At 38.8% G+C, this 14,621-nt stretch overlaps 1 long non-coding RNA gene across 2 annotated transcripts in view; it reads left to right on the plus strand.

Annotated features, from left to right (window-relative positions):
• Window positions 1-14,621, plus strand: part of LOC141583777 (uncharacterized) — a 112,614-nt gene that overhangs the window by 3,315 nt on the left and 94,678 nt on the right. Inside the window, exons 2-3 of one of the 2 annotated variants that reach the window (XR_012516670.1) lie at window positions 1,413-1,520; window positions 8,588-8,721. This is a non-coding gene — a long non-coding RNA (uncharacterized LOC141583777). The remainder of the gene's footprint in view (window positions 1-1,412; window positions 1,521-8,587; window positions 8,722-14,621) is intronic. The other variant, XR_012516671.1, reaches the window with a different exon arrangement.

Genomic DNA, 14,621 nt, shown 5'->3' on the forward strand with positions numbered 1-14,621 from the left:
CTTTTGTTGGAAAGGAAAATGGTATTTCAAAATAAATGTAATGTCTGTACCCTTATCAGTTACCTAAGCCCAAGTCTCAAGACAATCCTAACAATGTCCCTTCTGGAGAATTACAAGTGTCTCCCTTTGGGACAGAGACTTTGGTGAATACTTGTTGGCTCTGGTTTGAGATTGCAACAGTTCTAAAACTAATTCCTGGCCCTAAACTAAGAACCAGCTTTGACTTGATTTTTAAACTGCTTTTAGAATCGTTTCCAATTTTTGATTTAAATATGCTTACTTTCACTTGCCCATGAAATTGTTGTATTCTGGCTTTCTCATGTATATTCTGTATAAATGCATTGATTAAATGTACTTTAAAAGTAAATTTCTCACTGTTCAGTTAAGATTAGAAAAAAAATAAATATTAGTGCATCACTTTCTCCTTTTGGAGGATTATTAATCTTAAAATTTCTCCCAGTAATGATTAGAAGTTAGAATGATTTTTTTTTTTTTTTTTTTTAAAGAACGTTATGGTGGGGCTCAGTGGCTCACACTTGTAATCCTGGAACTTTGAGAGGCTAAGGTAGGCAGATCACTTGAAGTCAGGAATTTGAGACCAGCCTGAGTAATATGGTGCAACCCCATCTCTACTAAAAATAAAAAAAATTAGCCAGGCATGGTGGCACATACTTGTAATCCCAGCTACTTGGGAGGTTGAGGCAGGAGAATTGCTTGAACCTGGGAAGTAGAGTTTGCAGTGAGCGCAGATTGCACCACTGCACTCCAGCTTAGGTGACAGAGTGAGACGCATCTCAAAAAATGAAATAAATAAATAACATTATACTTTTAAAATGGAGACGTAAAATTGTGAGTACTTTGAAGAGAGAATTACGTATTACCTCTAACAAAATTGCTATTACAATTTTGGTGAATTTTTCCCCAATTGTTATTTAAAGGATATCTATATATAGTTTGAAAATCAGAGTAGATGTTCCATATTTCTTTATGTTTCATTTTGCTGTTATTTGCCAAGCATATTCAGGGTACCAAATTAAGTATTGATTGATGGTAACAGTGATAACATTAAGACGTGGAGATCAGGTTAAAGACAGATAGGCACCATGAATCCATAATTGAGTAAGTCAGAAGGAAATTTAATTAGCCTTTTTCCTGTGTCCATTGCAGTGCTTTAATAAGAACAACAGAGAAGTCTTTTTTTTTTTTCTTTTAACTTGCTAATCCAGGATGTTCTCAATGCTTTTATGGATGTCAGCTAGCTAAATACCTTGAGAGAATAGCAATACCATCAAGTTACATCTGTCTGTGACATTTTCTCTATGATGGGACTAACAAATTTGATCTGTATTAACTGATTTTAATATGTATTAACTCACACTTATTACACTACTACAAGATTTTTGTCTTCTTAGCTCTTTTCTTCAGGAAATTACTCCGGGATTTGAATCGTCACAAGAGATTCACCAGAGGATCTTATCCACTTGGGTTGTGGCAGCAGATTAATTACACCACAACACCAGGTAAGACACCAGGAGTTCAGATCCTCACACTTATGAAAATAAAAAGCATTACTGTAATGTTGGTGTTATTTATTAGAGTTATCTATGAAAATAATCTTATTAATCTGCTTTTTTATTAGTTCACTCAGCAAATATTTATTGCATACTAATTACATGCCAGACATTGTTCTAGGTGTTTGGGCCACATCAGTGACCAAAAAAAGACCAAAATTCTTATCCTCATAGATCTTACATTCTAGTATTCCTTTTCACGTGCATTAGTTGCTGGGGTTTCCACGACAGACTGGGTAACTTAAGCAGCAGGAATTAATTTGTTTTACAGTTCTGGAGGATAGAAGAAGTCCAAGATCAAGATGTTAGCAGGGTTGGCTTCTCCTCAGGACCGTGAAGGAAGGGTCTGTTCCAGGCCTCTGGCTTTGACTTGTAGATAAATGTCTTCTTCCTGTGCCTTCACGCTGTTTTTCCTTTGTATGTCTGTGTCCAGATTTCCTCTCCTTAGAAGGACACCAGTCACATTCAATTAGGGTTCATCCTAATGACTTCATTTTAACTTAATTACCTCTTTGAAGATCCTGTATCCCAAGATAGTCACATGCTGAGATATATGGGGTTAGGACTTCAACATGTGAATTTTGGGGAAACATAGCCCATAATATCACACATGACTACTGTGTATCCACGTCTTTGTATTGCCTGCTTTCTCCTATCCACATCCCTGAGATATCCAAAGCCATTTATGTTTGCTTGCAAAATGTGTCCAGTGACCTGTGATTATGAGTGGTTATTTTTCTAGGTATGACTTATTATTTTTAAAATTTTACTTTTTAATTGACAGATAATAGAAGTATCCAGCCCAGCCAACATGGCAAAACCTCATCTCTGATGAAAATACAAAAATTAGCTAGACGTGGTGGCAGTCCCCTGTAATACCAGCTATTCGGGAGGCTGAGGCAGGAGAATCTCTTGAATCCAGGAGGCAGAGGTTGCAGTGAGCCAAGATTGCCCCACTGCACTCTAGCCTGGGCGACAGAGAGAGACTGTCTTAAAAAAAAAAATAGAGGTATACATTTGGGGGGCACACGTGATAATTGAATATATTTGTATAATTTGTAAAGGTCAAATAAGTGTAATTGGGATATCTATCAACTTGTTTATCTTTTATTTATGTTAGAAACATTTGAATTATTCTCTTCTAGCTATTTTGAAATATATAAGACATAATTTTTAAGCTATACTAGAAAGTTCTTGGTTAGGAAGGATTATTCTACTTGGAATGATACTTCATCTAGTGTTCACCATATTCTACTACTTTTCTAAAAGTTTTAAAAATGAATAAAGGGTAACTATGTTGAAGAAGGGTCCTTTATTTAACAGTTAGGTTGTTACAGAGCACTATGGATTCATAGTAAAAAAAAATTGTATCAAATATCATATGTGAGAGGAAAGAGTGGTCTATATAAGACACTACTTTTAGTAATTCAATAAGTAACATTACCTTCATTTACTGTCACCACCAGTTATGATGTACTTTTATCCCGTGAGGAGACTGAGAGTGAGTTTAGTCATTTACCCAAAATTTCACAGATCTTGGTGAAGCACAGGTCAGTGGTGTAGATATTGTTTGCCCTGTGTATACTGTATAACTCCTGAATTTGAGCTCTTAATCATCCATAGCAAAAATAGACAAGAAGATACAAACTTGTCCTGATGCACTTTTCAGATATGAACACAAGCAAGTGTATACCTAATTGGGTACTGAAGTTTCCCTTCAGTTTTGGTGCATTTTAATCTTTATTTTATATTAAAATGTTACCAACAGAGATAATTCAGTATTTGTATCATTGTTGATATGTTGTGTCAAAATGTGCCTGTCCATCTCGGATAGTAAATTTATAAATGATAGGACTTAATCCACAACCAAATCAGAATATTATAGTTTATTTCATATGTATCTTGAGTTAAATAGAAACAATTAAATAACTGTTAAAAAGTTTGGACTTTCTTCTTTGTAGTTTTAAAACATAATTTTTGTTTTCCTCTTGTACAACTTGTATGGGGCAGCTTAACTGCTTGGAGACATCAGGAAAGGCTTCCAGGGAAGGCTGAATTTTGTAAGATAAATATGGGTTAGAACAGGGTATTTCAGGAATACAGAAAAGTCCTTGTAAATGCATAGGGGTATGCCAGAGCTTGATATTTTTGGTTAAATGTAAGTAGTAACATATGCAGGCAGTGGTGTTGAGAAATGACAGTGGATTAAAAGGCTAGCCCAGATTTAAAAGGTAACTATGAAGCTGCTCAAAGAGCTTAACCATGGGAGTGGAATGAACATATTGGACTTATCAAAATATTATATAATAGACAATCTAAATGGACTTATATCTATTAAATAATTGAATTAATAATAAGTATAATTTCTAGAACAGAGAGTACCAAGCCCAGATGGGCTCACTGGCAAATCCTACCAAATGTTTAAGAAAAATATTATACCAATGCTCTACAATCTTTTGGAAGATAGAAGCAGAGGAAACACTTCCTAACTCATTTTATGAGGCCATAATTATTTTAATACCTAATACCAAAATCAGACAAAGATATTAGAAAAAAAGAAAACTACAGACCAATATGTCTCATGAACATAGATGCAGAAGTCCTCAACAAAATATTAGCAAATTTAATCCAATGATATATAAAGGAAATTATGCATTATGACCAAGTGCAATTTATTCTAATAATGCAAAGCTGGTTAAACATTTGAAAATCAATTAATGGAATCTGTCATATCAACAGGCTAAAGAAAAAAAATCACATGATCGTATCAGTAGATGCAGAAAAACATCTGATAAAAGCCAGCTCTCATTTAGGGTCAGAACTCTTAGCAAACTACTGATAGAGGGGAACTTACTCAACTTGATAAAGAACACGTGCAAAAATCTTTCCGCTAACATGGTACTTAATGGTAAGAAATAGAAGCTTCCCGCTAAGATCAGGAGCAAGGCAAGATGTCTCTTTTCACCAACCCGTTTCAACATCATATTTATTGGAAGGCCTACCTAATGCAGTATGACAAGAAAAGGAAGTAAAAAGTATACAGATTAGGAAGAAGAAAATAGAACTGCCTTTGTTTGCAGATGACATGATTGTCTATGTAGAAAATCTGAAAGAACTGACCAAAAAAAACAAAACAAAACAAAACAAAAAGCCTCCTGGAGCTAATAAGCAATTATAACAAGGTGGCAAAAGTTAATTGCTTTCCTATATGCCTGCAACAAACAAATGGGATTTGAAATTAAAAACAACATCCCATTTACAATAGTGCCCCCAAATTAAATACTTAGGCATAAAACTAACAAAAATAGACAAGACTTTTATAAGGGAAGTTATAAAACTCTGATGAAGAAATAAAAATCCAAGTAAATGGAGAGAGATTCCATGTTTATAGATAGGAAAACTCAATATTATCAAGACATCACTTCTTCCCAACTTGATGTATAGATCCAAGGCAAACCCAATCAAAATCCCAAAAAATAATTTCCTGGATATCAACAAACTGATTCTTAAGTTTATGAGGACTGCAAATGGTTTGGGTTCTTCACTTGCAGGATGACTGTATCAGTCAGGATACAATCAGAACAACGGAAACCACACTCGGTATTTCTTTTTTTTTTCTTTTTTTTTTTTTTCTGTGATGGAGTCTTGTTCTGTCTCCAGGCTGGAGTGCAGTGGGATGATCTCGGCTCACTGCAACATCCGCCTCCTGGTTCAAGCGATTCCCCTGCCTCAGCCTCCCAAGTAGCTGGGACTACAGGTGTGTGCCACCATGCCTGGCTAGTTTTTTGTATTTTAGTAGAGAAGGGGTTTCACCACGTTGGCTAGGATGGTCTTGATCTCCTGACCTTGTTGTCCGCTCACCTCGGCCTCCCAAAGTGCTGGGACTACAGGCATGAGCCACTGCGCCTGGCCTATGCTTGGTATTTCCACAGAGATAATTCAATATAAGAAATTGGCTAAGGAGTTTTGGGGAACCAAAAAAGCAAAAAAAATAAAAAAATAAAAAAAAAATTGAGGGAGCAGATATTGAACTAATACAGATACAGTAACTATAGGAGGAAGCTACCACTCCTAGGGTTGAGGACACAGAAGGAAGTTTGCACAAAAGGAAACTTAAAGGAGTGGTATCTCAGACTTCTGAGGAGGGGCCACTGCCTAACTCTTGCTGGTATCATTGGATGAGGCATGTTGAGGCTGGTTTTAGGAATTCCAAAAAAGTTGAATATTATAAATGATAGCCACTTGTCAGGAAGGAAGTGTGTCCTATCTCACTCTTTCTGCCTTGAAGAACTAATAGAAAGCCAACTGGCAAAGTAGAAATATGTTTTCATAGTCTCAGGCTTGTTGTCATAAAGAAGAGTTATGTGTGAGTTTGGACTGAGAGACAATGGCATAACAACTGGGACAGCTCATTACTTTGCTTATTCAATATTCATACACAACTTTCTCTGTATATTTGAGCTTCCCATACAGCAATTTAAAAATGGCAGCTTTTTCTTTAACAAGATACAGCTATCCTTTGTACAAATTGACACTTTCAGCCAGGCGCAGAGACTCATACCTGTAATCCTAGCACTTTGTGGGGCCAAGGTAGGTGGATCACTTGAGCCTAGAAGTTTGAGACCAGTCTGGGCAACATGACGAAATTCCATCTCTACTAAAAATTTAAAAATTAGCTGGGTGTAGGGGTGCATGCCTGTAATCCCAGCTATTCAGTAGGCTGAGGCACAAGAATAGCTTGAACCTGGGAGGTGGAGGTTGCAGTGAGCTGAAATCATGCCACTGCACTCCAGCCTGGGTGACAGAATGAGACTCAAAAAAATAAATATAAATAAATAAATTGACATTTTTTTTTTTTTTTGAGGAGGAATTTCACTCTTGTTACCCAGGCTGGAGTGCAATGGCACGATCTCGGCTCACCGCAACCTCCACCTCCTGGGTTCAGGCAATTCTCCTGCCTCAGCCTCCTGAGTAGCTGGGATTACAGGCACACACCACCATGCCCAGCTAATTTTTTGTATTTTTAGTAGAGACGGGGTTTCACCATGTTGACCAGGATGGTCTCGATCTCTTGACCTTGTGATCCACCCGCCTCGGCCTTCCAAAGTGCTGGGATTACAGGCTTGAGCCACCGTGCCCGGCCTAAATTGACATTCTTACCCTTTCTCCATAAAGAGATGATTCCAAATGTCATTATGTGAATCTCTGGATTGTGTGTTAAGTACTCCTCAATTCAATAAAGTCCCTTATGAACTTTCTATAACCTAAAGATGAAATTAACAATTGCCATTAATTTTTAAAATTACAGTGGGAAAGGAAAAGACAAATTTGCTAATATATACAGAAATACATAAACACACATACACATGAAGCAAGTAAGAAATAATGCTTAGTTATTAGTCCTTATTTCTGTCTAGTCATGAACCTATAGTTAGTGTCCCTTCTTCCCCAGCTCATTTCATGCTTCCTGTACTCTGAGCCAGCATATACCAAGTGGTGTGATCAAAACTGTCATTCCTGAAGGGTCTGAATCTTCAGTAGTCCTGTCTTTCTTTGTTATTATAGTTTTTAAAATTAGCTTTTACTATCAGCAGTGGGAACACAGAGGTGCCATGTTGTCATGAATGGCAGCATCCCCATATATAGTCCTTCCTCGTTTCACTTTGTAGCAGCAACCCAGTGTTTCTTTCTTTTCTTTTTTTTTTTTTTGAGACGGAGTTTCGCTCTTGTTACCCAGGCTGGAGTGCAATGTCACGATCTCGGCTCACCGCAACCTCCGCCTCCTGGGTTCAGGCAATTCTCTTGTCTCAGCCTCCTGAGTAGCTGGGATTACAGGCACGCACCACCATGCCCAGCTAACTTTTTGAATTTTTAGTAGAGACGGGGTTTCACCATGTTGACCAGGATGGTCTCGACCTCTTGACCTCGTGATCCACCCGCCTCGGCCTCCCAAAGTGCTGGGATTACAGGCTTGAGCCACCGCGCCCGGCCCCCAGTGTTTCTTTAGTTGTCAGGATCTGTCACTTCAGCCAGTAATTCCTGTCTTTGTCCATTGGTTCAGTTGCATATGAAATCTAAAACAGCCATTTAGCTGTTAGAAACTCAATGGAAGCATTCTCTCTTGGGAATTAAACAGAGTTCAAGTTATGAGAAGCAGAATTCTGTGAAGAAGTGTAATAATGAGAGAAGCCACTTTCCTTTCTGCTTCTTGACTATGGACCTGTGTATTGTGGCTTTGGGAGAAATAGTGCCACACATTAGTCAGTGACTAAAAGCATATACAGTTATTTGAAAACAGAATTCCAACCTTACAAAATGTTTCTCAGCTCATGTTGTAACTGAGTCTTTAGTAGGCCATCCCATTGTTATATCGGGCCAGATACTTTTAGATGGTGGGATATGCAGTAAGACTACTTATTTCCATAATTTGCAAACTCTAATTACACTTCTAAGATGTGTTCCTTAGAAGCTGTGTTGAGTAGGATACCATGGTATTGAGTAAGGAATTATGTGGTGGTGCTGGCAGAAACGCAACAGGCAGGAAAGGCAAATCAATACACAGAATAGGTGTCTATTCCAGCGCAAACAAATGGCTTTCATTTCCATGATGGAAGGGGTGCCTTATAATCAACCTACCAACACACAGTTGCCTGATCCCCTTGGGAAATGGTGCCATATTGGGGACTTACAGTTTAGATTCTGCTGTTGATAATATGGGCACTCAACTATGCCAACATATTAGCATGGTGAGCACTTTGTTAGATCTGTGCTTCATCTCTGGCCATTTTGTACACGAGCCCATTAAAACAGAAGATGAGGAAGGATGCTGACTGATCGTCCCAGAACAAGTCACTTTGTTCACTTCTATTATTGAGGCCTCCTCTACAGTTGCTGTATCTTGGTAAGCACTCACACAAATTCCTTCACGTTTAGTGCTCATTCTGAAAAATCTGTGCACCTGTCTCTTCTTCAGTCTTCCTTGTTATCAGTCGTGTTCTTTTCCATTTTGTGACCAGGTGACCAAAGCATTATTCACTGTCCACAGATGAATGTACACCTATACCACAAGCTACCCCTCCTTCCTGCCTGAGAGGACTTCAAGGTGTACTGCTAAAACTTCTGCCCTCTTTCCCTTCAGCAGCATCTCTGAGTGAGTATACTGGTACTAGTGTCATGTGGACACCCTTCTGTAAACCAGGCCCAAGTTGCTTTAAAATTTTTTAAATTTTTCATTTAGAAAATTTTAAATTGTCACATAATAATTGTTCATATTTATGAGGTACATAGCTATGTTGTGATACATACAATGGACAGTCATCAAATCAGGGTAATTAGCATATCTGTCACCTCAAACATTTATCATTTCTGTGTGTTGGGAACATTCAATATCCGTTTTCTAGCTATTTGAAACTATAAGATACTGTTAATTATAGTTATTCCATAGTAGTATAGAACACTATAACTTATTTCTCCTATCCATTTGAATCCTTTAACAAATCTCTATCTCCTTCTTCCCCCTACTCTTAGCCTTTAGTATCCTTTATTCTACTTTTTACTTCTATGAGATCAACTTTTTTTGGCTTCCACATGTGAGTGAGAACATGCAGTATTTGACTTTCTGTTCCTGGCTTATTTTGCTTAATACAGTGTCCTCCATTTCCATCCATGTTGCCCTGAATTACAGGATTTTATTCTTTATTATGGCTAAATAGTACTCCATTGTATATTTATATAGCACATTTTTCTTATTCATCCATCTGTTGTTGGACACATAGGTTGATTCCATATCTTGGCTCTCATGATAGTGCTGAAGTAAACATAGGGATGCAGGTTTCTCTTCAATGTGTTGATTTCCTTTCCTTTGGATAAATACCCAGTAGAGGAATTTCTGCATCACATTGTGGCTCTACTTGTAGTCTTTTGAGGAACCTCCAGACTGTTCTCCCTACTGGCTGTGCTAGTTTACATTCCCACCAAGTGTGTGAGAGTTCCCTTCTCTCTGCATCCTTGCCAGCATTTTTTTTTTTTTTTTGAGACGGAGTTTCGCTCTTGTTACCCAAACTGGAGTGCAATGGCACGATCTCGGCTCACCACAACCTCCGCCTCCTGGGTTCAGGCAATTCTCCTGCCTCAGCCTCCTGAGTAGCTTGGATTACAGGCATGTGCCACCATGCCCAGCTACTTTTTTGTATTTTTAGTAGAGACGGGGTTTCACCATGTTGACCAGGATGGTCTCGATCTCTTGACCTTGTGATCCACCCGCCTCGGCCTCCCAAAGTGCTGGGATTACAGGCTTGAGCCACCGTGCCCGGCCTCTTGCCAGCATTTTTTTTCTTTTATAATAGCCATCCTAACTGGGGTGAGATGTTATATCATTGTGGTTGTGATTTACATTTCCCTGATAATTAGTGATATTGAGCATTTTTTCTTATACCTGTTGGTCATTTGTATGTCTTCTTTTGAAAAATGTCTGTTCAGATCACTTGCCCATTTTTTAATCATAGTGTTTATTTTTTTATTTTTATTTTTATTTTTTGCTGTTGAGATATTTAAGTTCCTGCGTATTCTGGATGTCAATATCTGGTCAGATGAGTAGTTTGCTGATATTTTCTCCCATTCTGTAAGTTGTCTCTTCACTGTGTTGATTGTTTTCTTTGCTGTGTAGAAGCTTTTTAGTTTGATATAATCCCATTTATTTTTGCATTTGTTTTCTTTGCTGTGTAGAAGCTTTGTAGTTTGATATAATCCCATTTATTTTTGCATTTGTTGCCTGTGCTTTTGAGGTCTTATTCATAAAATATTTTCCCAGAGCAATGTCCTAAAGCATTTCCCCTGTGCTTTTTTCTAGTACTTTTTTTTCCCAGTACCTAATCATGTAGTACTCAATAATCTAGTACTTTTATAGTTTTGGGTTTTACACTTAGATCTTTGATCCATTTTGAGTTGATTTTTGTGTATGGTGAGAGATGGGAGTCTAGTTTCATTCTTCTGTGTACAGATATTCTGTTTTCCCAGCACTAGTTATTTATTTATTTGAGGCAGGGTCTTGCTTTATCACCCAGACTGGAGTGTAACGGTGCAATCATGGCTTTCTGTACCTCAACTTCCCAGGCTCAAGTGATCCTCCCACTTCAGCCTCCCAAGTCACTGCGACTATAGGTGCATGCCACCAGGCCTGGCTGTTTTAAAAATATATATTTTGTGTGTTTGTAGAGAGGGGTCTCCCTTTGTTGCCCAGGCTGGTCTTGAACTTCTGGGCTCAAGCAATCCTCCCTACTTACCCTCTCAAAATCTTGTGATTACAAGTGTGAGCCATCATGCTTGTCCCAGCACTATTTATTGAAGAGACTATCCTTTCCCCAATGTATGTTCTTTGTCCCTTTGCCCAAAATCAGTTGGCTATAGATACACAGATTAATTTCTAGGTTCTCTATTCTGTCTCATTGGTCTATGTGTCTGTTTTTATATCAGGGACATGCTGTTTTGGTTACTATGACTTTGTAGTATAGTTTGAAGTCAGATAGGATGATGCCTCCAGTTTTATTTTTGTGCTTGGGTTTGCCTTGGATAGTCAAGATCTTTTGTGGTCCTATATAAATTTTAGACTTTTTTTCTGTTTCTATGAAGAATATCATTGGTATTTTGACAGGGATAAGGCCCAAGTGTATTTTCCCCCCTCTTTCAACAGGTCATAAGAAACTCCCTATAAAACCACAAATGCTGGTTGAGGGAGAGGCCATAAGGCAGCAGAAGTAGGTACTGTGGGGGTCTGGGACACTTGCTCATGTAACTTACTTGTGCTCTGAGCTTGCTTGAGAATCTGATCTTGCACATACTACGTATGTCTATTTGCTAATGGATTGCTGCTGCACAACATTATAGCTAGGTCTTGTTCATAATGGGCAAGTTAGGTCATGTAGTAGTTAGGTCATGTAATAGGAATTCCATGGTTAAACAGTTTATACCAGGGCATAATAGTGATCTATGAGCTGCTTCTTTAAGGGAGCAGAGGAGGGTATGGTTCTGTTTGCTAGCTATGTGTTGTGTCATTTTCCTGCAGAGGCTTGCCAGAGGAGCTATGTAGCACTCTTACCACAGACACTTGGAGTACCACTGGGTAGACAGACTGCAGTGGCACTGCCTTGACCCACTGTAGAGCCTTCTCTTGCTTCAGGCACCATTCAGAAGTCCAGCCTTACAAATTACTTGGTGTAACTGGATCAGAGCAGAACACTGAATTGTGGTTTTTGTTGCCTACAAAATCTAAAGAGGCCCAGGACTGGCACAATGATCCTGAGCTTGGAGAACAAGGACTGCATAACATCACCTATTGATATAGCAGCCAGATGTGACTTTGATTGTTTTCCTTTCATATGTGGTTGTATATAAAATAGTACATTTTGTTATGTAAGAATTTTTTGGGCTTGTATTATCATAAGAGAGGTATATGTGTGTCCTGTAAACTGTCTGAATATTTCTTTCTTTCTTTTTGGTCTACATAGCATCTCTTGGTCTGGGCAAATTTTGGTCTCGATTTTGGTGGTTCTGATGAGTAAAGGTAAATTACCAGATAGCAAAGCAAGAGGGCATTCTAGAAAATAAGATGAGTGGAAGCAAAGGCCTATGGGCATGGTGTGTTCTGGGAACAGTAATTAGTTCATTTGAGTAGTAAGTAGCACTGGGGGTAAAGAATATAAAGAATGGGCCGGGCGCGATGGCTCAAGCCTGTAATCCCAGCACTTTGGGAGGCCGAGGCGGGTGGATCACGAGGTCAAGAGATCGAGACCATCCTGGTCAACATGGTGAAACCCCGTCTCTACTAAAAATACAAAAAATAAGCTGGGCATGGTGGCGTGTGCCTGTAATCCCAGCTTCTCAGGAGGCTGAGGCAGGAGAATTGCCTGAACCCAGGAGGCGGAGGTTGCGGTGAGCCGAGATCGCGCCATTGCACTCCAGCCTGGGTAACAAGAGCGAAACTCCGTCTCGAAAAAAAAAAAAAAAGAATATAAAGAATGGAGTGATGGGAGATAAAACTGGAAATATTAGGTAGGGCTACACTGGGAGGAGCTATTTTTTGTTTGTTTGAGATGGAGTTTCGCTCTTGTTGCCCACGCTGGAGTGCAATGGGCTCACCACAACTTCCGCTTCCTGGGTTCAAGCAATTCTCCTGCCTCAGCCTCCTGAGTAGGTGGGATTACAGGTATGTGTCACCACACCCAGCTATTATTGTATTATTAGTAGAGACAGGGTTTCTCCATGTTGGTCAGGCTGGTCTCAAACTCCCAACCTCAGGTGATCCACCTACTTTGGCCTCCCAAAGTGCTGAGATTACAGGTGTGAGCGACCATGCCCAGCAGGAAGAGCTTTATGTACCATATGAAGAAGGTGGACAAAATCCTAGGCTGAGGAGAAGTAGTGATGATTTTTTTTGGGGGGAGGGCAGGGCTGTGATGTAATCACATCACATTGGTGTGAAAGATATTTCATGAGGGAGAATTGGAGATGAGCAATACTAGGGGTAGAACTATTATTTAAGATTGCCTAGTAATTCTGAATAAAATGATGAGACATGAGCTAAGTAAGGTAGGGCAAATTAGAGGAGAAAATGAATTTAAATGACACATAGGAAGTGGAATTGACAGACTTGGTGGCTGACTATATGCGGAGTGGGAGGAGAGAACAAGAATTTATATATGTGGTTAAAAATTTTACACTTGTATAACACAATCCAGTTTGAGCTTGAGTGGGGTTCAGAGAGATCTGAGCCTACTGTAGAATGACCAGCTGTTCTGCTTTATCCAAGATTAAGGGATATCATGGGACGTGAGACTTCCAGTGCTAAAATTGTGAAAGTCCCCAGCAAACCAGGATAAGTTAGTCACACTAGCCTAATATGAACGGGTGGACAGATTAGTGATGGGAGCTTATCAGCATAAGCACTGAGACACCTTCTGGGATAGCCACTACCTGGCAAGTGATCCTTTAGTGGTGCAAAGAAATGGTGGTCCTTGATAATGCATGGTAGCTGCCATTCAAATCTACCCTACAGTGGATCCAATCTGGGGTTCCACGGAGAAAGGATGTTGGTAGTAAAATATGAAAGAACCTGTTTCACTAACTTGTGACCTGCTTTAACAGAGAATAACTCAGAGGGGACAGATTCTTTTTCACCATGGACCACCTCAACAGCTCTGGAAACCTGAGGGCTTTAGTACATTGTGAAATTCGGTAAAATACAGTTGGCGAGTTGCAAGGGATGGAGAGGGTGGGGAAGAGGGAAGAGGAACTGGTAACCTGTGCTGGTACACAGAAGAACTAAAATACTCAGCAGAGCAGAATAACATCTGTGCATTGGGGCATAAATCAGTGAAATATGAGTTATTACAGCAAAGGTGACAGCAGGCTTTTCCTGAAGCAATTCCTTTCAGAAGGAAAGACTGTGTTGATTACTTTGTTACGTTTCTCCATCTAGTGGTAACTCTCATGTACTTTTTTCCTAGTTAGATGTTTAAAAGAAGGCAGATTAAAAACTTGAGAAATGTTTCCAAAGTCATCATTTATTTACTCATTAATTCATTCACTTCACAAATACTGAATGAGTATGTGTACCTTCTATATGCCAGTTACATTTCTAGCCATTGGGGTTACGGCTGTGAACAAAACTGAAAAAACTCTGAACTCATGGAAGCTTACACTGATGAAAGAGTACATTTCTTTTTTTTTTTCCTATGTGAATGTTCTGTTTTCAAAGCACCATTTACTGAAAAGATTATCTTTTTTCTTTAGGACTCTGTAGTGCCATTATTATTATATATGAAGTGTCCATTTATGTGTGAGTCATTGCATATCTTGGTTATGCTCCATGGATATATTTGTCAATTTCTGTGACAATATCATATGTCTTTATCATTTTACTTTATAATCATCATTAATATTTAGTACAGCAAGAATTCCCACCTTATTTTTTAGAAGAGTGTTTTGGATATTCTTGGCCTTTAAATTTTCCATAAAGTTTAAAATTAGTCTGCAGATTCTATCAAAATACTCTAT

This window comes from Saimiri boliviensis, chromosome 2, assembly GCF_048565385.1.
Source record: "Saimiri boliviensis isolate mSaiBol1 chromosome 2, mSaiBol1.pri, whole genome shotgun sequence".
NCBI lineage: Eukaryota > Metazoa > Chordata > Mammalia > Primates > Cebidae > Saimiri > Saimiri boliviensis.